Here is a 22764-nt window from a genome sequence, read left to right on the forward strand (position 1 = left end):
CACTGCAGCATCAAACAATAACACAGTCCCACTTTCCCAAGCACTGACTGTGTTGGAGACAGGATACCACATTTCAGAAATGGAAACTCTTACCCTGCTACTTTTCCCTAATTGTATGCACATTTTGTCTGTGCAGACTTCAGTCTTACCTGTGAATGGGAGTTGAGAGCCAGGCCCAGCTCCCAAGTTTCCTCAAATGTTGCATTTAGTGTCATAGATTGGGCCAGGCTGACTCTGCCATGAGAGGAGGAAGGTGACCAAGCACTGCGGGAAGCTCCCACCTCAGACTGTAGCAATAGATTCTGCTGCATCCCTTGACTCTGGTGCCTCCACCAGCTGTTTGCAGCTGTCCCCAGGGCCCGGGCCAGGCCAGGCTGGTGCTGCAGAGCTGCTGGGCTGCGGGGCTGGACAGGTGGCCTTGGTGGGACACTGCCGTGCTCCTGCTGTTCTTCCCTGCTGGCTTGGGCAAAGCTGTCCTGCCAACAGCTCCGGCGGGCACCAAACAGGGTCTCTCCTTCCCATAACCAAATGCCCGAGAAGATGGAGGAGCCTTTCAGTGTGAAAACATCCCAGCCGTATCTCAGTGCTGCCCTCCCCCAGGGACAGAGCTCCAGGGCTGGCCCGAGGGCCCGGCTGGAAACAGCTGGTACGGGAGGGACAGAAAGGCAGGGGGAAGCCGAGCCTGGTGCCCAAAGAGAGGTGCCCGAGCTCTCGATCTAGGACAAGCGGCTCCCTCTGGCTGAGCCCCCTGAGCTCACAGGCACAGCCCGCTGTCTGGCAGGGAGCAGCACCGGGCTAATTCCCGAGACCCTCTGAGGAGGGATGCTTTCCCGATGACATAGTATTTGTTGCAGGGACTTGGTTCGTCCCAGGGACTTGTCTCTAATTTATCCCAGGATGGGTTTCTATAAACAGTCGCTATTGTCACACGACAATAACGGGACGCTCTCGATGAGCAGATCGGCGGCCGAGCACCAAGCGCTTCCCTGAGGGCTTACGGCCAGGTGAGTTTGGGGCTACTTACGTCTCAGTAAGCAGCTGTGGGACAAAAAGAAATTGAAAAACCCTTCTTATAGTACAACCTCGAAGCCACCTTTGGTCGACAGAGCGGCGTTAGCCTGAGCAGAGCCAGGTGAGGCCCCTCAGCCTGCAGGCGCGGTACTCACCGCTCACCCCCGGCTTTTTCTTTTCCTGTGTAGCTGCGGTCCCCAGGAGCCCGTCTGAGGGTTGCTCCTGTCCCCGTGAGCCTCCCTGCATAGCTCATCCCATTCCATCCCATTCCACCGTCCCGGCGTGTCGGGCCGCGGGGCTGCCGTCCCGCCCGGCCGCTGTCAGGTTGGACAAACCCCGGCGACGCTCGGCCCCGGCGCCGCTTTCCGGCTCCTCCCTCTGGCCCCGGGGTCCCGCGGCCCCTTCCCCGCGGAGCGGAGCGAGCGGCGCGGCGCGGCCCGGTAAGTGCGGGGCAGCGCGGGCGCGGAGCCCAGGGCGCTCCCGGAGCCCGCTGCAGCCCGCTGCCAGAGCCCTTTCCGGGACAAACACACGGATAGTTCCTTGCGCGCTCTCTCTCTTTTTTTTTTTTTTTTTTTTTTTTTTTTTTTTTTTTTCTCTGTTGGTTTGAAAGCGGCAAATTGTCAAAGGAAAAAAAGTTGCTATGGATGGTTTCGGAGCTGTTGGTTTATTGCAAACAACTCACTGGGTGGAGGCGAGAGCAGCCTGCGGGGTGAGAGAGTGTTTGCAAAGCAAATGTCATTTGGCTGGAGGGAGAGCTGGCCAGATTGTTCCTCAATCGCGTCCACTGAGTCGTGCAGGCTTGCAATCCAATGGGAAGTTCGAAAGGAAGAGGAGAAGGTATATGGCAGAGCTAAGAAAAGCGCTCTCTGCCTGCTCTTGCTGGTATGCTCGGATTTCTGGAGTGAGCGGCGTTAAAATGGACCGGGGGCTGTGCCGGGAGCGCCGGGGGGACAGGGGAGGGATGTGCTGGGGAAGGCTGGGGGGACCAGGCTCGTAGGATCAGTGGAGAAATCGAGCTGCCGGCCGCACAATCACTGAGTGCGTGCAGGGCTGAGCCAAAGCCAGCCGGTTCTCGGCCCCCGTGCCTCCCCTCACCTTATCTCTCTCCCTGTCGCTCAGAGCCTCGTGCAGGAGCCTGGCGGTCGCCCTGAGCTGAGCCGCGCCGGGGATGAGGTCAGAGGAGGAGGGTTTGGTCGCACGGTCTGTAACACCTGCAGGAAGGGCCTTGGAGCTGGTGTGTGCCCCACTGGTATTGAATTTTCTCTCTCAACCTTTGGTTTTCTTTGGAAAGGAAAGTTGCCGTTATTGCCAAGTTATATTAGCGTCGAGTTTGGTTTCTTTGCACCTACAGGCAGTGAGCAGAGGGGCGGTGTTTGGAGTTTGTGTGGTTTTCTAACAGATCATCGGCACCTCAGTTCTCGCCTTTTCCTGCTCCTCCTCATGACACATTCTTGCTTTAGGCATCCCGGTTCTTTCAGATGCAAACGGAAGCTATGGGCACATCCCATAAACGTGGCTTTACTTGTAGCTTGCATTATTTAACAACAAAAACTACAGCTCGTGCTAGACATTTAATGGGTTTAAAATCGTCTGAGAAGACTTTGGACATGAACCCCCCCCTATTAGTGGAATGGATGAAATTAGTTTTATTATGAAAAATTTTCCCCTAATGAGAGAATGGAGCCTATAGAGGCCAAACCCTAGTCTTTTAACTAGTTCTTCTCCCAAGTGGCGTCAGCTGGACCTTCAAAAATCACTTTGAAGACGGTTATACCAGCATTAATAGGGATGATGTTGGCCTAAAAATATATTCCAAAAATCACACTCTTAATTGGCATTGCTTTGTTGGCAAAGCTTTCCCAGTGCTGCCTTACTCTTCAGGAGCCATGTTATTTTAATTGCATCAATGTATTATGTCACAAAAGCAGTGCTCTGAGCAGGGTTTATTGAGTTTAGTGTAGAGCCTGGAGCTTTAACTTTTCCACTAAAGACAAGAAACAAAAAGCCATGGAGATCTTCACCCCGGGAGCTCCTCAGGGACCCCACTTCTGTGGGACTGCTGGTCTGAGCACACTGCATCAGGCTATTCTGCAAGTGGCACTAGAATAAATGATAACTAAACAGTAGCCTTGCAGTGTATATAAATACTAGGAAAATGGTTTTCTTTTAGTTTAAATCAGTTTTGGTGACTGAAGAGATCTCTCTTTACTTTCCATCTATCTGTCCATCCATCCACTTTAATACCTTTCCAGTTGCATTAGATGATAATGTGATATTATACACTTCTACATTTCTCTGATCTGCTCGAAGCTGGAAGAAATGGTGTTCTGCAGTTTTGTGCACTGAGTGTAGGTGGCCTCTGAGAGGTGATGTTGGGCAGAGTCCCCTGCAATGCTTGGTAGCATTAAAGATGACATTCCAAACAAAGCTCTTTCTGTCCTGCTCAGGCATGAGCTCGTGGGAGGACAACAAGAACCCCCATCTCTGGGGGCTGGGGGGTGAGTGTGGCTGAGGATCAGCTGGATCCCACTGAAAGAGGCTTGTGAGCTCCCAGGGAGCCTCACCAGAGCGCTCCTGAGTGCAGCTTCACTCCTGCAGGTGTGTGAGATGGAACCTTCCAGGCACCCCAGGCTGCTTTTTGGGGCTCAGGTGGTGGATGGCAGTGGAGCAGCAGCACAGGCACGAAGTGGCATCTTCTGCATCTGATCATCTGTCCCTGGCTGGGATGGAGTCCTGGTGTTGCACTACCTGGAAACTGTTTTGCTGGACAGTTCCAGGAGGGGACACTGCTGGGGCTTCCATGCTGCCAGAACCCCTCCAGCACTGCAGAAGGACATCCCTTCCTCTGGATTTGCAGGAACAGAGTGGTTACAGCCCTTCTCCAGGCTGCTTCCACGCCATGATTTTGTGCCTTTTTTGTGTGTTCTGGAAGCTCTCCTGTTGCTCTCACCACTATCATGTCTGGTGACTCGGGTCTCACAGGCTGCATGGACACTGCTGAGGATGGAAGGGACCTTGGCTGTCCTCCCCATCATCCCTGTGCCTCCAGATTTTGCATCCCTTGTAAACCAAACCAAGCCTCCTGCCAACCACACCTCTCTCTGCTGCCTTCTTTCCTTAATCCAGGGCGATAAGAAATCTTTACAGGATTGGTCTTCTCTTTCAAACTGTTTTTTGGAAATGTTTCCATGCCTGGGAGTTTCTTCCCATAGTTTGTGGGTACAAGGTGGGATTTAGCTGCTTGTGCCAAAACGAGAAGTGTCTCTTACATTCTGCAGAGATTTTGGTGGTTGCTAAAAGACTTGCAGTGGGCACATGCTTTCCTCCAGCTGCCTTCTGGCTGTTCAGCAGAAGAAACCAGAGTGCTGCTGGCTGGGGCCTGCCTGCCTCTTCCATGAGCCTTTGACCTCGGGGCCACTGTGATCTCAGGTGGCCTCACAGTGCCCTGGGAGCTCCCCTTCCTCCTCTGTCCCAGGGCTGAGCGTGCTGAGGTGTTTTTCTTAGTTGTATGCGGATCCCTAGTGAAAGAACAAACTGTGACTCTTAATTATTGTGCCTCTTATCTCTTCGATGTGCCACCAGCCCATATGTTTAGAATAAGGCTCTGGTCTCGTGATACGGGCTCATGCATTCACTTTTGTTTAGCTTTTCCCCCCATTCTCATGCATTAGAATTTTGGATTTCCTTCCAGCTCATGGGCATAACATTAACCTTTCTTTCTGCTGGAAGTGACATGTTGCCTTTAATAACAGGGGCCTGTATTTAATATCCCAAGAAGTCCTTTCCAATTCCACGTTCATACAGATGAGGAGTTAAACAGAAGAGATTTGGAAAAGGGCTTTCCCAGAAGTGGTTTGTTTTCTCCTGCTTATGTTATTGTGGTCTTTCTGTTGGAAATCAAACAGTCAAAACAAACTTAGGTATGAAGAAGTGCAGCTCACTTGTGGCCTGGCCACTCCTCCTCCTGCTGAACATGACCAGAGCAAGACCAGACCCTTTGAGCTACGTTTTCATTCTAGTGCATTACAAACCTAACCCCCTATTCATGATAATTAAGCTGTGTTAATTACATCCCTTGCTTTGCATTGCGGCAGGCATACATTCCTGTCTGTCTTGTTTGCTAAGCTCTGTGGGTTGGAGCCAGAGGCAGGGAGAAGTTTAAGCCCTGTCACTCATCTTGACTTCAGCATGCAGACAAGGCCAGGGCAGTGTGTTTGAGCAGAGATGACACTGGTATTTACTGCTGGGTGCACTGGAGCCTGGGGCTTTCCCCAGCATAGGCTGGTTTTTCTGAATGAAGGCAGGCAGGGAGTGCCCAGCCCGGTGATAGGAACGCACTGTGGGAGGGACGGGGTCCCTGGCACAGCTGCACAGACAGATGGACAGCCAGCTGCTGTGGGCTGGGCTCAGGCACTCACACACTCCTCACACGCTCCTTTCTGTGACATGAAGGCTGACAAAGTGCCCCTCCGGACCTCACAGACTTTCTGCCTATTTTGGTAGGAATTTTTTGTAATTTTTTTTTGATGATCCTTGGCATGAAACTTCTTTTAGTTTAGTTCTGCTTTTTGCTCCTGACTCTATTCACTGAGAATACCTCAGAGACAAGGAGCTCATTTTTTCCTGTATCCAGAAAACCTTTTAGTAACTGCTAACCCCTTACACCTGTACACATAAGTCAAGAAAGGATCTTAATGCAGTTTTGTCTAGACTGGTGATGGAAAGAGAGAAAGAGAAAAAAAGCAATTCCTGGGGCAGGCATACATGACATTTTGGAAATAGAAAATACAACCAGCAAAGATTATATCCCCACCAGAGCTAGCAGAAGGGGTCTTATGGGTGTTCTTAATCCACCTCACTGCAAAGCCAGCCAGGTTAGCTCAAACCACCTTTGTTTTTGACTTGAATTAGCTGAGTCTGCACTAGCACTGTGAATGTTCCCTCTGTCCCTCCTGCCAGACATGTGGTGGGGGACTACCAGCCAGCTGCTGGTCCTCAGCCAGCTCCTGCTATAGCCATGGCCAGGAGACACTGTCTGTGTATCCCTGGGCTTCACTTAATGAGAGCTGGGCCGTTGGGCCAGCAGCAGCTTAAGGTGTGCCCCTTACACTCTGTGCTGTCCTAAACCATCTCAGCTTGGTACCTGTCCCCAGCTCATAGCTGTCCCTCCTGGGAAATTCCACAGGTCCCTGGTGCTCAGGGCGGGCCAGCTGAAATCCTTCAGTGTGATTCCCACTGAACAGCTGTTTTACCCAGGGAATGACAGACCTGTTCTGCCCAAGCATTTGTGAACTTTTTAGGATGATACTGGATATGCATGGACAGAGGTTTAGGGGATGCCTATGAGATCTGAATTCCCATTTAAGTTATAAGGCAATTTGTTATCTCAGTTTCTGTGGCAATCACATTTTTGAAGTGTTTTATAGAAAAAACTTCTAAGACTGCTGCTTTTCTGTGCTGTGCTCTGGGCTTTGGAGGTAAGGTTACTTATAAAAAAATAAAGGTAAAAGCTGGAAAAACTCTTTTGCTGGTGTCATAAATCGGATCAGAATGAGAGAATACATTTAAAACTCTGAAGTGAAACCTTTTCACAGGAGAGTGTTACTTTAAATACATGTCTGGAATGGGGAAAAGCATCCACTTCTGCAAATGATTTTTTTTTTAAATAATTAAACTCCACTGTTTAGAAATGATTAATTATTGTAACATGTGAGCACTGCAGAGTTTAATCTACTCACAGTAGTATTTCAAATGATTTAAAGTTGTTTGTTCAAGGTTTGCTTTTAGTATGTCATTAAATGTCATGGATTTATTCCAGCTGTCTTCCACAAATGTATCACTTGTGAAGGATTTTGCATGGGAACAGGCTGCCAGATTTTAGTTTTGATAGCAAAGCAAAACTAGATTAAAAATAAAAAAAAAATTGGGCTTTGCTAAGTGTATTACTGGCTCAAAATGGAGTTGGCAGAGAAGATGGTAGCAGCTCTGCTGGGCAGAGTTACTGGAGTGGTGTGCACCTCCTGAAACCCCCTGAGACCAGGGTCAAGGGTGGGCAGCTGGTGCAGATCCCTGACCCCAGTGACCACTGCCAGCCCTCCCCTGCTCTGGGCCCTGCTGGCCACTGCCTCTGCACAGTTCCCACGAGCACTCCCTAATTTGCTTTAGACAAAGCCAAGTGGATTATCTCTAGCCACTAGACTATTGAGGATAATCCTGCTGCCTTTTGGGTTTGTTCTCTGTCTTTCCTGAAGAGAACCAGCAAGGACTGAGAGGCTGTTCCTCCATCCACCTGAAGGAGCTGAGCTGCTGAGCCTGCCCAGAGGCTCTGCCAGCCCTGTGGAGGCCAACTTTTTATTTATTTGGTTTTCATAACCAGGACACTCGCATCTGGTGGCACGGCACGTCCTGTTCTGATCGTCTGCCTCACGTGTGGAGCTCTGTCCTACAATCAATACAACATCCAGTCTGATGATCCTGAATGTAGGAGCTTGGGTATGATTAATGTATAAAACTTGGATGGCTATTTGGAAAGGATATAATGTGATACAGAGCAGACTGGTTTGGGGGATTTACCCCTGAGTTCTGAGCTGGTGAAGTAGACTAAATGGCTCTGCTCAGGGGAGCTGCAGAATGCTTGGAAACATTCATTTGCCTTCAGAGCAAAACCAAAAATGCAGTCTGCTTTCTGACACGCTGTTTGGTTCCTGGCATGGCTGCCTGCATATCCAGGAGGATATGTCCTGTGGAAAGTGTGTGTAATAATTCGTGAGCTTTTGTAATATGCAGATGTTAACAGCAAGAGTGCACGATAAGTAATCTCTCCTCGCTTTTATTAAGATGTTTGCATTCTTCTCAAGGTGTTGACATAGCACACTATGCCCTGGGGTGCTGCAAGTGTCTGAATATTTAAAATGTGTAAAAGAACATTTAATAATGTCTCTCCAGTCTGGGCAAACAGGTTAACTTGAGTGCATCACTTCTATTCCTGCATTTAAATAGAGTGAAGTGAAAGAAACTCATTGAGGTTTACTTAAATTTACTAAAATCTCTCTTTCTGTAACGATTTAAAAAATAAATCAACACTTTATGATGTTTGCCATGAAGATGAAGCATATATCTAGACCAGACAGCTCATGTATGTAACTCTTGGTTATGTTTCTGTGGTTTGGGGCTGCTTGTCTCTGAGGGTGTAAATAGCACTTAGATTGTGTAAATTGTGTGTGTGTGCAGTGCTGGGCACTGTGGCACTCCAACATGCAGCTGCATGAAGTTCCATGTTGCTGCCACAGCTTGGCTTTGCACTGGGAAAAACCTCATTAACTGGGAATTGGAACTCGATAATTGTGTTGGATCTAGATGATCTTTAGGTCCCTTCCAACCCAAACCATTCTGTGAAAACAGGCAGTGAAGTGTGTCAGGCAAGCATGTGTGTGTTTCAAATAACCTCCAATGGTTTCAAAATGAAATGTTTCCATTTGGTTTTAAGCCTGCTTTTTGAAAACTCATTTAAAGAGCCTAAATAACATCTGCCATCAATAATGTTTGGGCCTTAACAAATGACAGGACTCTCATGTTGATGACTAAGGTGGCTGCAGAGCTGGGTGTTCTCAGGGGCAGAGCCGAGGATTTCTCTAATAACTCAAGTAACAACTTCCAGTTTTCCCTCAATGCTGTTTTTTCCTGATGGGTAAAACAAGCAGGTCTTGTTTTCTCATTAAAAAGAAAAGCTAAGTAAAAGAAAAAAAATGCTTTCTTCAAAACATCCTATTTTCATCTTTTTTTAATTAACAGGTTTTAAGTTGCAGAGTGACTGTCATCCATCTGACCTGCCTCCCGACCCCTCCCCTCCTTATTGACACTGATATTAGAAGTATGGGAAAACTTAGACTGTTGGCAAAATGGGTGGAAAATCAAATGTTTAATGTTTTGCTTGAACATTTTGTGGTTTCTCCTGAAATTCTTCATCTGAAACAAAGGATGTTCTTTGTTCTTTATTGGGAGGCTTGTTTTTACTTGAAAAAAAAATATGCAATGTCATTGTGGATTGCAGAAGTTTCTACAGAAATGACATAAGTTCTCTACAAAAACATTTTTAAGACCTGGGAAAAAAGGAGACAGTTACAAACTGTAAAAAAAAAAATTGACTGGTTTGATGTTTTTTTGGCAGATTCTTACAAGTACATTCAGAGTCAAAATGTTAGTGATTTGGAAAAATCTTGAAATAGAGTAATTTCACATGACCCCCTCTTGGAAGCTTCTAGGTTTTGCATTCTTTGCTCCAGCACAATTCCCACTGAAGAAATACTTCAAAAAACAAAGATTATGGATTCTTTTTAAAATGTCATTCCTTGCTTTTTGGGTAACTGCGCTAAGTTGTGTTTATGTATCTTAATCTTACCCTGATTTACATGATCAAAACAAAGCATTTGTGGATTTGTTTGGAGTCTGCAAAGGATGTGAACTGAACCATGAGACAGGCGGCACTGGCAGGCCCTGGGTGCCCAGCTCCTCCAGCTGGATGTGTGGGTGCTGTGGGGTTCCCTGGGCACCCCAGTCCTCAGTCCCCTGGGCACCGCAGTCCCCATGGCACTTCATCTCCTATCCCCATGGCACCCTGTCCCCTGGGCACCCCAGTCCTCAGTCCCCATGGCACCCCATCCCCTGTCCCTTGGCTCTGTAGCACTATGAGGGCTCCCTGTCCCTCCACACCAGTGGGCACAAAGGCCTGGGAGCATGCAGTGAGGATGGGGTGGTGGTGGTGATCTGAAGTGGGGAAGAAAGTTGGCTTTGGGACGATGCGGTGGTCACACACCTCCTGCCCTTCTAGCCAGGCTGGCTTTCACTGCCATGCCTGTGCTGTTAAATAGCTGGTAGTTGTCACTCCATGAGTTATTTGAGAATTACTGAGACACTTAATTGGCTGTTCATTAGCTGCTTTAGAGAAAAATAAGATTTGATTAATCATCATTTCAGCAAATTATAGCCGGTTCTGCAGGCTAATGGAATCAGGCAGTGAAGAGCTCGCTTCCTGCAGTGAGCTGTGCCCTGCCCTGGCCATGCAGCCCTACCTGGCCTCACCTGGAGGGCTGGGTGGGCACAGAAATCGAGGTCACCCACACCAGTCAGGGATGGGGCACCTGGACTGCCACGGTGGTGAGGTGAGGACCATGGAGTGCTGCTGGGCGCAGTGCAGGTGCTGCCTGGGGCTGTGGATTCTTCACAGCAAGGCCCTGGCACAGGTGCCCAGAGCAGCGGTGGCTGCCCCTGGATCCCTGGAAGTGCCCGAGGCCAGGCTGGGCAGGGCTTGGAGCACCCTGGAACAGTGGAAAGTGTTCCTGCCCATGGCAGGAGGTGGAACAAGATGAGCTTTAAGGTCTCTTCCAACTCAAACCATTCTGTGATACTGTGCTATAAACACAGCCATCAGCAGAGACAACTGTTGGCATCTATTCCTAACCTTTGAGGTCACTTCACTTCCTTTTTGTTGCTTTTGTTTTGTAAGAAATTGTCACCCCAATTGAGATCAAATTTCTGAGCTGAGATGTTGAATTCATCCTTGAAGAATATATGTTTTTCTCTGAAATAGTCCATTACGTTATTCCAAGTTTTACCTTACCAACATGCTAATTTCAAACACAACTGGGTTTAGTAAATTATGCAACAGGTCAAGAGCTTGAAGAGAGGAAAGCTCAAAGATGCAGAATGCAGTTCTCAGAAATCCCACACAAGGTATTTGTAGATGTTAAATACCAGGGCAAGTATTTAAAAAGCATGTTCTTTACATGAAATTGCTTTGTTTCCTTCTGGCCAAGAGTCAAAAGTTCCCCCAAAGGTTTTCTGTTTTCTGCCATCTTTTTGTCTTACATCTTTCCTCTTCAGGATCCCTGACTGTTGCTTCCCTTTAATCTCTTTCAGGGGCCCTCTCTTGGCTGTTGAAAAGCAGCTCTATCTGCTCCCCCATCAGCCCAGGGCTGGTGGAGAGAGGAACAGAGACCTTCCTTTCCCTTGCCAAGTGGGACTCCCTCGGCCTCCCTGACTTGATGTAGCAGTGGTTGGGCCATTGACAATGTTGACATTGGGATTCCATGGATTTTGCTTGCACAGAAGCTGGGGAATAGCACAGCCTGTGTCAGTTTGCACTTCACCCTTCTCGAGAGCAAACACTCAGGAAATGCCTGCACCAGGCTGGTGCTGGTTGTTATCCCTGGGGTTGGTGCCCAGTGTTGGGGACCTGAGAGTGGCGCTGGGGCTGGACCAGCAGCAGTGACAGGATTTGGGGACTCTTTTCCCTCTGCTCCTCTGCACCTTCTCTGGTGCATTTGTGCTTGGCAGCTTCACAATGGGTGTAACTCTCCGCTATGCAGAATTTGGGAAGAAGAGGCATTTCCTCCTTCTCTCAGTGTAGTGTTCTTGTCAAGCACAATGGTAATTTCAAACTCAAACCTGAAGTAGATCAATAACAATAGAAGAATATTAACAGAAGAGTTAATTGACAAAGTTTAGAGGCTTGGTTTTTGGACACTGTTAATTGCTTAGCTGATGGCAACCCTGGAGAGAACAGATGGGACTCTTCCAGCCCAACATGTGCATCATCTTCATTGCCAAAGATCCAAGACCAAATGCCCAGGGCTTTGCTGGGTCTCGAGGGGCCTCACCAGAGCTACCTCAGTGATGAGCCTTGGCTTTGGCCATAGGGATGGTGGTGGCCCCAGCATGGTGATGGTGGCCCTCAGCAAGGAGTCCTCTCTGTGTTGGGGCTGCAGTCCCTGCTGCACCAGACACGCAGAGGAAGGGATACAAGGGCCTCAGCAGCCCCTGAATCCCCTCTGGGGTCTGGGAGGGGGAAATGAGATATTTTAGGGCCCCATTGGGGTGGAGGAGGCAGCCCCAGTGCTGCCCTGGCTTTACCTGGGTCAGGCAGCCCTAGGCTCAGCTTTGAAATGTGAAGCAGCTTCCTTAAGCGTTGCAGGGGGTAAAAAGTGAATTAACCATATCATAGACACATGGTACTTCCCTGCTCAGATTACACTACAAAATCTGGGCAGTTCCTAAGATAGAGCTGGAAAAGGGGATTTGGGAGTGTGAGCAGCACTTGGAGCAGAGCACAGCTGACATGGCTGGGAACAAAAGGTGACAGGAGAACTCGCCACATCTGCACTGCTGCTCATACACAGGTCAGGAGAAATCTTTCCTAACTGGACATTTGTTGCAAATTTGCTGGGAGAAGTGTAAAATAACTTTGTGAGTGCTGGCTTTGCTTTGTGCCTTGTGTTCTGCTAGTTACAGAGCTTGTGTCTGGCTGGGTTTCACTTTGGTTTTTGTACTTTGTTTTCCAGATTGACTTAACTGTTCTTTAGGCTCTAAAGCTGTTGTTAAATATCTCCAGTTCGATGCAGTTTAAAGACTTAAGTAGAGAGGGGCGGGTTTGCTTTCTTAGTTAAGGCTGCTAAAGCTGGGTCTTTGCTGCTCGTGGACAAAGCTTTTTGCTTTTTTGTAAAATCCTCCATAAGCAACGCATGTGTTTGTGCTATTAGTCAGATCTTCATGGGCTTTTTTTTTTTTTTTTTTTGTTTTGTTTTGTTTTGTTTTCTCCTCAAAGTGAGCTTCTTACAAAAACAGTTATTTTTAATGCCACTTCTGGCCTTTTGACTGGGAATTCAAAGTTTTACCTCACAGGCTGGAGTGAAAGTTAGGTTTGTTTTTGTTAATGTAAGTCAAGGAGTAGCAGTGATTCACTGTGACAGGCTGAATGTGAGCCATATGAACTGAGCTGCACGGGCATAAAGGAGAATTGTGCTGCAAAATATCTCCAAGTAATTTAGATTTTGACACACTTACCACTTCTCAAGTTGCATTTCCCCCTCTCCTCACACTCCTGCCCTTCCCCCACCATCCAGGATCTGATGTGATGGAAAAATGTAGGCATTGTCTCTGGGATTAGGAATGGCTGGGCTAAAAGTGCTTTTTGCTTCTGCAGATTTTACTATAGTGGTGTGAGAGCTTCCCAAAGACATGGTAATGATTATATACACTTACATACAGGGTCTTAAATGACGACTTTCTGGGCTGAAATAATTGAGTTTTGAGATGATCATTCCTATCCCTGGGAGCGTGCAAATGTTGTGGGCTGGTTTGTGTCACTGGGACGGTCCGTGCTGGGTTCCTGCTCTAAAGAGTGCGAGTTGTGTGGATTTGCTGGAGCCCAGCTCCCACAGCTGTAGGTGACAGGGGACCTAGGGTGCCTGGCCCCAGGAAACCCTAGGAACAGGGCACAGGACTGCTGTGTCCCACTCTGGAGGCAGCATCCTACAGAGCCCTTTTTTTCCAGTTAAACACTGCTGATTCCTTTTGTGTGTATTTCAGGTTTTTTTTTTTTTTTTTTGCTGTAATTTTCTTTTTTCCCCTTCTTTATTCTGTGGTTTTCTTGTATGAATGGCAAATGGAGGCTGTTTCAGTGTTGACTCAGATGATACATACTCACAGCTGGACTTTGTCCAGCCTTTTTACTGATTAAATATCGTAGTATTGGGGTGTAGAAAGGAATGGCAAATGGCAGTTCATACCATTATGGGGTTTCTTACCAGTCAGTGAAAGGCAGAGTGCAGAGCTGTGTGTGAGTGGAGTAAGTGTAATATCTATAAACTAAGACACATTTTAATGGCTCTTAAACTCGAAGATTGAATTCTGTTCTCTTAGAAAGTGTAGATACAACAGACACATGCCAGGGGAAAGGAGAATAGAATTTGGTGTTGCAGTGAATTTGTTATAACCCAGTGGCCCACTCCAATTCTCTTTCTCCCTGAAGTTACTGGCCAGGACCCTGCTGGAAGCGGGGATTAAGCCAGACGTTAAGGTCACGTTGTGACCCACCTTTGCTGTTTAATGTTGAATGTGATGTTTTAAAAGCAAACCAAAAATAATACATTGGATACTATTTTTAAGGCAAAACCCCAGCAAAATGTCTGTCATCAGATTCCAAATGATGCCTTGCTTCACTTTAACAATGAGCTATCCATTATATGGTCTTTATTTATGGAATGTTAAACAGTTTCTAGCAGTACTGTGCCCCTGCAGGAAGAACAGATGGTACTTTTGAATGAGTTTTGCTATGGGATAAAATGTTCCAGGTCTTCACCAGATCATATCCATCTGTAAGGAAGGAATAGCATTTATGTAAAGTAAACAAGATAAAGTCAAACAACTCAAAATCTCCTACTGAAGGAAGAACAGTGACTGTGGGCTGAGGTGGTAGTACAGATTGGAAGGTAATGTGGAAAGGTACTGCTTGGTATTATTTTAAAGGTGAACACTTACCTTGATGAAACATCCCAAACGGGAAATCTCTTTTATCAGGCCTTGGGAGGCAGTGGCCAGGGTGTGAGTGGTCAGCGTGTACTGACAGGAGCCTGTGTATAACGAGCACATTATTTTTGTATCTTGTTTGATTTTTAGAGCTCTGGCTCTCTGAGAAGAGCATGGAGACAATGAAAATCCAGATCCTGACAGTCTCTATCATGCCCATGTATAATGTGGCCACCCCACATTTCTGAGAGGAGCATCACCATCTAGATGCACACCTTGCACCCTTCATAGAAGTTTGTCTTGTAAGTGAAACAGAGGATTGGCAGAATTGTGAGGTGTTGCACCATTTTCCTTCTCCATTCCTCTGGATGACCAGGAACTGCTGGAATGATGGAGTCCATAATTTTTTTCAGTGCTCTGCTGGCATTCTCCCAGTTGACCTCCAAGGGAATGATTGCTTTCTCCTCCTTGGCCTCTGCAGTGTTGTGGTCCACATTTGGTGAAGGAATATCCCCTTCACTTTATTTGTGTTCCTTACAATTCTGTAAGCTTTCTTCATATTGCCCATAGAGTTGTCCTTTGCGAAGTGAAAAATCACAGGCTCTGCAGCTTTATCCACCCAAAATTAAGGTATGTATCATGTAAATCATGTATTGTCTTTGTATGGTGCACAGTTGTGGGCTTCCCATCCCTGGAAGTGTCAAGGCCAGGCTGGGCACGGCTGGGAGCAACCTGCTGAAGTGGAAGGTTGAACTGGATTATCTTTAAGGTCCTTTCCAGTCCAAACCAATCTGGAATTCTGTGGTAAAGCTCAGAGCAAAGGGACAATGCATCCATCCCAAACAGTTTATTAATTGCCCTCTGAAGTCTTACCCAGCCCTCCACTAACTGTAGAAAACTTCATCAGCGAGGTGACTTCTAGAAAACCGATGTTAAACTGCACCAGTGATCTTCTGAGAACTTAAACTCACGGACCTCTTTGTTCTGTTCTTGTTCTTTGGTTACCCAAGATCTTGGTATTGGCTGCTTGCTTTCAGAATTGAGCCTTCAAAATTGGTGTACGGTTTATTACTGAAATCCAGTGAAAATCTTCCCCGTGCCAGGCTCCAGCTCAGTCAGCTGGGTGTGCACGTCTGGCTGGGCTGCCAGAGCGTGTCCATCACACAGGGTGAGGCAGGGTCGTGCCACAGGAAGGCTCTCAGCAGGTGCCTCTCGCTGCTGGGCGGCTGCACCTCAGAGAGCACTGACAGGGGAGTCTGGAAAGCTGAAATACCTCCCACTGCACCTCCTCTGCTTTCCTTGGTGGGGTTTTTATCCTTCTTTCATTGTTTTAAATACCAAATATTCTATACTCTTGGGAGACTTTATTTCATCTCTCATGTTAATAACTTTTCTATCTTAATTTTCATGTGCTGGACTGTACATAACTAATGGGGAAGGAGGGACTACAATCTCATTCTTCTTCTGTTGTACTAAATATTTATTTCCCCTTTTACTAATTCCCCCTTATTTATTCCCCCTTGTACTTCCCCTTGTATTAATTATATTTACAGTAATAGGATTTCCTCAGCTGGAAAATAAAATACTTTCCTTCCCTTCCAGAAGATCATTGACCAAAACATAAACATGTATTTTAATGTGCCAAGACCAAACAAATTGTTCGTACTAGTCAATACCACTTTAGCTGGAGTATTGTTTGCTGTGATGAAAATCAGATTGAATTTACTGTTTCGTCATTGTGTTCAACACAGCCAAGATGATGATAAAGAAAAAAGTATTCTTGTTTAAATTATGTGTGTGACTATAAGGTAACATATACAATTATTCAGTCAGCATTTTTTGTTAATGCAGTATCATCTGATTTGCTGGGATTTCTATTTTGAGTATTCCACCTGTAGTCGCAAGTGATTATGGGTTTACTTGTATTGGGTGATGATCAGTAAATTAAAGTATTCAAGAGCCTGGGTTGCAAGCTTACCCAACAGATCATAGTAACTTCCTGTGGTATTAGAAAATGTAATGTGTAATTTACAAAATAAACAAGAGTTGCTTTTCTAATCTCATTCTGGTTTGTAGATGGAATATGGTACAGAACCACAAATTGTTCTGAACACAAGAAATGCACACGTGCATCTGAGGTCAGAAGCTGTCCCAATGCATGTGGACACTTGGCAAACTATCACTGAGTGTGCCAGCTTGGGGTTCTGTGCAGAAACAGGAAAAATCCATGCTCCTATCTCCAGCAAATTATTCTGCAAATTAAGGTTACCCCCGGACAATTGGGATCTGTTCCCTATCAAAGGAAGGGAGTCAAAATACACGATTCCACATCTGCTGCAGGCAAAAGTGCAGGATAAACCCGAGGTGGAAGATGGAGGCACAGTGCATGTGGGACTTCTGTTAGCCCCACCTGGAATTATTTTTGTCTCTGCATGATGGCTCTGAGATGGAATAGCAGAGCAGGCTTCTCTCCTTTTCAGTTTGGTACTCACCAAACCAAATTAATTCCATTATCTTTTATGGAAAGTTTGTGCAGGAACAGTTCGGATTAATGAATTACATCTGTGGCTGCTGACTGATTAGCAGCATGATAGATGCAGCTTCATTTACAGCGATTTACTTTCATTCACGAGAAAAAATTGAAGGTTTCTTTCCAGCACTTTTTTTGCATTAAAACTTTTCAAAGTCCTCAACCAATGGTAGGCTTTGATTTCCATTTTTTAATGCCTGTGGTAACCAACATGTCTATGAGACCATTTTAACCAAGTGTTCTAGTCTTTCCTCTATTAAAATAAAAATTTTTTGGTTTAGCTGAAGAATTTAATTGCTATATATAATAACCCTGATACGGACATTCTTTTGTCACCATATGAGAGGAAACTGTTCCCAGGGAATGATTACTGCTGTTTTTTCTGGATTTTATTAATTTATAATTGGCAATATGCCTCGTGGTACGTCCAGTCCACATATGCTCTTGTCTGCAGTTCATGGAAGTTGAGAAAGCATGTGCACGAATGCTGAAACAAGTCTGAGTTCCTTTTCTTCAGACCAAAATATACATGGGCAGATCCTCAACCAGATTCAGTAATTGGGCATTTTTCAATGCCCAACAGCTAGACTTTCACCATTAATCATGATAACAAAAAAGTCAGGACGCAGTTACAGAAAAATAATTTGCTGCAAACCTGCTGTATTGACATTTTGTTTTGACATTGATTTGGAATTAATTGGCAGACTCAAGTAAATCCCTCTGAGTTCCTCTGGAGAGTCTCAAATCCATTCCTCAGTTCTGATGCTGAAGTTCAGGTGATGGAGGCAGCTCTGCCTCTCAGGTACACTGTGCAAAGCTGCCTGGCAGCTCCCTTCAGCCTTCCCTGTATGAAAACCGTTATTAATTATTTCCACATTGCCACATGGTAGCACACATGGCAGGAAAGGCCACTTGCTAAGCTGTCAGTTAAATAGTAGGCTTTCTTTGGCCTAATTTGGATTTTAGATGGGGGTAGGGGAATTTTCAGTTTAAACTGTTAGGAAAGAGCTGCCTGAAATAGGTAGGGAGTGCTCAGATGTTCCAACCAACACATTTCCCAACAAAAGGTCTGTATTACTGTCACTGCTTAGGGCAGTGGGGTTCAAAGTGCATAGCAGAAGACTGGATTACAAAAAAAGAAACAAATGCAAAACTTAAATCTGCTGCTTACAGAGAGTTCTAAGTAGTATCAGAATTTTTTCATGGAGGAAAGGCAAAATGGGGAGAGGCAATCACAGCGGGCGTGGGAATGACATCTTAGGTTTTGCATGCCACTGTCCCTGCTGCAGGCTCTTTCCTTGGTGAGAGGCACTGCAGCCCTGCAAATGGGAGCTCTGTAAAACTGTGGGAAGGGGCAGGGGGCTGGAGCATCCTGCAGAGCGATTAGAGAAAGGAAGCAGAGAGAGAGAAATCTAGTCCAGGATCTTGAAAGGATATATTTGAGTGTTATGAGGTTATGAGATTGTGCAGGGGTTGTGATTAAGTTAGTTTTGGGAAATGGTAAATATCTAAATAATGAGGAACATCTTGGAAACTAGGGAATTGTTCCTTCCTGAGAGGGAAGAGAGGAGTGCAGCTCTTTAAATAAATGAGAAAAAATTCTTTCTTTCACTTATCAGAGAAGCCTCCAGTATTGACAGTGCTCACCTGAGCCTGAAGCTGGTGCTGGCTCCTGGGAGCTGTGCTGCCCTGTCTTGAGGCTGTCTCCACGTATGTGTGGCTGCTCAAGGTGCTGTGGAGCTCAGGGACCTGCCTGCTGCCAAAAGAGCTCTCCCTGTGCAAATTAGTTCATAACTTATGAGCTTTGACAAGTTTTTGTTGGCTGTGCCTTGGGAAACATTTTTGAGTGGCTGTTGCTGAGTTTGCTTTAATCTTTTCCCAGATTTCTTTGGCTGGTGTGGAAATAGCTGGATTATTTAATTGTGTTTTTAGGGAGTATATATAGTCACCTGAAACTTGGTGATGTAAAAAGAAGAGAAAAAAAGTGTATCAATAGCAAACACATTTATTTTCACTCCAGTGTAAGAGTTTGGCTCCTGCAGCAGAGCTGTGACCCTGGCCCAGCTATCAGGACTTGCTGAGTCTCCTGTGCATTGTCCAGAGAGGGACCTGGCCATGGTCAGTTTGTCAGGGATCCCATGGTGGGTTTATCAGGGGTCTCATGGTGGGTTTATGAAGGATCCCGTGGTTGGTTTGTCAGGGATTGTATGGTCAGTTTGTCAGGGATCCCATGGTGGGTTTATCAGGGATCCCAGGATCGATTTGTCAGGGTTCTCGTGGCAGAATCCTGGGCCTGTCCCTGCTGCTCTGGTCCCTGCACAGCCCATGCTGAGCTCCCTGTGTCCCATGTGAGCCCTTTGTCTCTGGCTCCCGGGCAGCTGCTGTGCTCACCATGAGTCACTTTGGATCTGCTGCACTGGAGACTCCCAATGATACAGAATTTCACTCCTCTGGAATCCAAGTACCTGCCCTGTTGTGCTGGGCTGGGCTGGGCTGGGCTGGGCTGAAGGGCAGCACTGACACAATAGCCCCAAGACATGATTCTCCTCTCCCTGGCTCTGTCATTCCCTTGGTAAAAGGCTGCCTTTGCTCTCTGGGACTTCAGAAAGCCTTCAAACACTGCACATTGTGGAAGAGTAAGTCCCAGAGCTGCCTGGTCACTTCTGTTAATGCTTGGCTACTTCAGCTGAAATACCTTGGGTGATGCTTTTCCATTACTGCAGCATGTCAGGTTCCTGTTTGAATTTGGGCATGGGGAATGTCCTGGGAAGCTTCTGCAGCCTCTCTGCCCCAGGGTGCTTCTGCTGGGAAGGGAGTTCTTATCGGAGCTCTTTTGGGAGGCTGCGTGAGTTTTGATCCCATCCTGCTTTCTTCTTGTTTGTCTCCTCTTGAGTTCGCTGTTGAATTAAGTAAAAATCCTCCAGACTCCCAAATGTCCATTTTTAAAAGCTTTTCCATGAAAAAGGGGTTAATGATAACTGATTTCCTATTGAAAACAAAGCTGAGGAAAACTGCCTGCAAAAGCTATGACTCCTGAACACAGGCTTGTTTAGCCAAGAACCAGAGTGTTGACAACTCCAGAGTGCTTTACTTTCAATAACAAAAAGCAGCTCCTTGGATTGGGATTTACCCTGAGGTTCGTCCTACCCCTCTGCTCCTTCTGCCCAACACAGGGGTTCAGCTCAGCTCAGATTCCAGTAATTTGCAGGCAGGAGTGATGGGCCCTGGGCCTGAATGTTGCGTAAGAGCAGTGATGGAAACACTTCTCCCTTTTCATTCATCCTCCCGGTGATTAGCCCTGCAGTTCTCTCTGCAAGGAGAGCAGCCGTCCCTTCCAGCAGCAATCCCTTCCAGCAGCAATCCCTTCCAGCACCTGGTGAGATCACAAGTTTCCGGATTGAGAGGGTGTGAAAGGAAGATCTAATCCATGGGCTGGCACAGTCCAGTCAGGAGTTACTGGGTTTACGGTTTTTTTCTGGTTTTCGTACAAGATTCAAATGCTCTCACAAATTTCCATTTTTTTCTTGCATTTAAAAGGGATTGTTTTAAAATTGTTGTTTCCTTCCGTCCCCTCCCTTCCTCCTCCCTCAGTCTAAACTGTGACCGCAGGCAGTGAGAGCTGCTGGCAGCTGCAGCAGCCCGGAGCTCTGCCTGTGCAGAGGTGTGAAAATGCTCGGACTGGAGAAATACATTCCCCTTGTTCCTCGGGACGGGTGTGCACATGTGATTCTGCCTGCTGCCCTGCTTTCTGCAGAGCTTTCACTGCTGTGAGAGAGATTCAGCATCACCAAAAGATTCACCAGCACAGAGCAGGGCTGTGTTTGGTCCCTGCTCATGTACGGCTTGAACCTGCAGGGCCAGTTTCAGCTGGCTGGCACTGGGAAACCAGGAGAGTTGTTCATGGCAGCTCTGTGGGCTGATGGACACTTGCTTTATGCACAGGTGGTGAGTGCCAGCCTGGCACTAGCTTTCCCACAGTTTTTTTTCTTTATGTGTCTGAACCCTAGGTGTGGATTCCTGGGCAGGCTCGGGGGCTGCCCCCTCAGTTACACCCAGCAGGGCCTGTGCTCCCAGCACCCAGCACGGGATGGATTGCACAGATGGCTGCCACCTCCTGCTCTTACATCAGCCTGGCATCTGGCCCTGCTCACTCTCAAAGTGGAAGTTCACATCAAACCAGCATTTCTGTTGCTGTCATCCTCGAAAATGGCAATTTAGTGAGAGACTGAGAGGTGGGACAGAGAAAAGAATTGTTCTGTCTAAACCTCTTTACAGGAATCTGCAGCTGGTGAAATTGCAGGTACATCTTAAAGATGGAAGTCAGTGGGTTCTCCTACAGTGCACTGGATTTATTCTCTTTACTGCTTTTTGTTTATAAATGGCTGCCTCCTTTTGTTCAGTGAACATTTGACAGAATGCTGTTGCTCCTGTGGTATCTCTTCCACATGTGCCCGCCTTCTGTATGTCTCTGGGGCACCCTTCACACAGAGACATTGTCTTTGTGTCAAGTCTTTGAAGGAGAGTGCCTTCTGTCACCTCTGCTTACCTAGAATAAGCTTTCTGGTTCAGCACTGAAATGAAACCATCTGGAAAAAGAATCTCCCAGTAAAATGCTCCTCTTAATTTAAAGAAATTGCACATTTAAAATGTCTAGATCTTCTGTGGGAACACACTGGTTTCATCTACATTTTAGAGTAATACGACTGAACAATTTTAATCAAGTCAGCATTCTTCCTTTTGGTTTTATGTTATGGCTTTGAATGAAGTAAATCACTTGGAGTATATTGTTTTGCAAAAATGTCAAAATTTATAACTTTTTGGCCCTAAACCGAATTGAAATAAGCGTCTTGAAATCTTGTTTTATTCCCCTGCCAAGAGACAGAAATATTGTGTTTTTCAGCCAGGACTAGTTATAATTTTGATGGCTGCTGCTGTTAGCCTTGAATGTCCCATCACGCAGATACTGGGCTCATCTGCTTTTGCTTCCCATGAAAATGTATGCCTGCAGTTCATGCTTATTTGGACCCTTTTAAAGCTGATTTTTCCTTAAGGTGTCTTTACTCTGTCTTTCCTAGGAATACTTTTTAAAGAAGGAATCGAGGCATAAGGAGCTGCGGCAGTGTGACCATCCTCTGTTTACTGCTGGTTTACCTCATACGTTTACGTGGGTAGAATTTGAGGGACTCACTCTCAGTCCAGAGCATTGCCCCTCTCTTGCATGGACACTCCTACTTGCTCAGGAGGTATTATGAGCACAGGAATGGCAACAAATTCTTTAAATCTGAAACCAGTAAACCCCAGTAAAGCTGACAGGATCAGCCCTTGAACCAAAGCAGAGCAGGAGATAAAGGTTAGGAAATTCCACAATGGACATGAATGGAATTCTCATGGGACATGAAGCAGTGCATGAGGGCTGGCACAGGTGGCACATGGTTCCCTTGCTGCAGAGCTCTGTAGAGCCTTCAACTAAGCCTTTGAAAGACTTTTATTTTAGGTGTGCAGGGCATAATTTGTCACTCAACGGAACAGCAAAAGTCAGTGACGTTGGCAAGAGTGGGTGAATGACATTGGTGAGAGTACAAAGAACCAATTCTCATTTTAGTGAAGCCCTTGTGTATTGCTCCAGTTGTGTAAAAGGACATCAAGGAAAGCATTAAAATAGTTAATGGAAACAAATTATTGCAATAACATCTGCTGGTATTAAACTCCCCTGTCCTACAGAGATAGTGTATTGTTTTTACCCTCTTGGTTCAGACTTTTATTTACACCTCCAGCTTTTGAATGCCGTTCCCCAGTAATGAGCTGCTGTCTCCAGAGCATCGTTGCAGTGCTGGGACAGGGCAGGGATCCAGAGGTGGAGCACATCAGCTGCGGGGCTGGCAGGAGCACAACTCTGTGTGCAGGGATGAGGGCTCAGTGGG

The 22764-nt window shown here is 46.4% G+C and overlaps 1 protein-coding gene across 5 annotated transcripts in view; it reads left to right on the forward strand.

The window, feature by feature from the left end:
* The first annotated feature begins 621 nt into the window (after positions 1-621).
* FBLN2 (fibulin 2) overlaps positions 622-22764 on the forward strand; it is a 92574-nt gene continuing 70431 nt past the window's right edge. Inside the window, exon 1 of one of the 5 annotated variants that reach the window (XM_053989560.1) lies at positions 622-1004. The gene's annotated coding sequence lies outside the window, so the exon portion shown is untranslated. Of the gene's footprint in view, positions 1005-1741; positions 1894-7481; positions 7504-12130; positions 12186-22764 lie in introns of those variants that run through there. The other 4 variants (XM_053989557.1, XM_053989559.1, XM_053989562.1 and 1 more) reach the window with 4 other exon arrangements.

Source organism: Vidua macroura, chromosome 13, assembly GCF_024509145.1.
Source record: "Vidua macroura isolate BioBank_ID:100142 chromosome 13, ASM2450914v1, whole genome shotgun sequence".
NCBI classification, from domain to species: Eukaryota; Metazoa; Chordata; class Aves; order Passeriformes; family Viduidae; genus Vidua; species Vidua macroura.